The sequence below is a fragment of the Aptenodytes forsteri genome, unplaced genomic scaffold (genome assembly GCF_000699145.1).
Source record: "Aptenodytes forsteri isolate BGI_AS27 unplaced genomic scaffold, ASM69914v1 Scaffold349, whole genome shotgun sequence".
In the NCBI taxonomy this organism is placed as follows: Eukaryota; Metazoa; Chordata; class Aves; order Sphenisciformes; family Spheniscidae; genus Aptenodytes; species Aptenodytes forsteri.
In genome coordinates this window covers 3,615,882-3,616,829 of record NW_008794452.1, presented here as the reverse complement: position 1 = coordinate 3,616,829, position 948 = coordinate 3,615,882, and positions in this window count along the sequence as shown.

Here is a 948-nt window from a genome sequence, read left to right as displayed (position 1 = left end):
TTCCTGAACAAGAAGCACTCTTAACAATTCTTTAACTTTCCTCAGTGCCTAAAATACTGCTGGATTAATAAAGATCTTAAAATAGGCTTATGAAATTAGTCTTTTAGGACTTTTCTCTGGAACCTGACCTGGGGAATGTAGAGGACAGACAGACATTAGAAATCACAAGGTGTTTCTATAATTTTAAAAGAACTCAGTTATTTTGTTGTACTTCAATGTTTATTAAACTCTCTTTACTGTTTAAGTTAATACAGCTTTTAAAAAGGTTTTGAATCCTTATCTTTAATTGCTCATTAGCATTTGGGAGTTAGGTTAGTTTGTGGTCGTTGTCAGACAGCTGTGACTCCTCAGTTCTGTGTTATGAAAACCAACAGAGAATTTATCAGTAGTTTCAATGGGAAACGATAAGGACAACAGTGTTTATGGACCACTTGTAGAAACAGGGGTGGTCCCTTAGCTGCATGCAGGCCTGTTGTGGTTAACAGACCTTTAATCATCCCTCTAAAGTAGACAGGAAAAGGCTGGATTGATAGAGAAAATTTGATACTATTAGTGATTGATTACTTTTTTTTCTTGCACTTAACTGCGTAGGGTTCAGTGCTACTGTTGCTGTTATCTGTATATTTCTTGTTTCTCTCCTGTATGTCTTTTTGTGTTATTGTGGATATAAAAGCAAAAAAATAATATCAAACTTCATTTAGAGTTTATGCTTGTGCTGTTTGCTCTGTTTTAGATAATGAGGAACACTTTAAAAACATTAACAAGGTCCTTATTATCCTACTTTGTATCCCCCTATCCCACTCAGTAGTTTAGCATCATAATAATCTTTGTTTCAATTGTTGGTTGTTTAATGTGCTTATATCCAAAGTGATTTGGACTGTTTTTCTGATGTCCATGTAGTTTTGTGTGTTTGGGTAAGGCTCTCATGAGCTGCATTATGCCTGATAA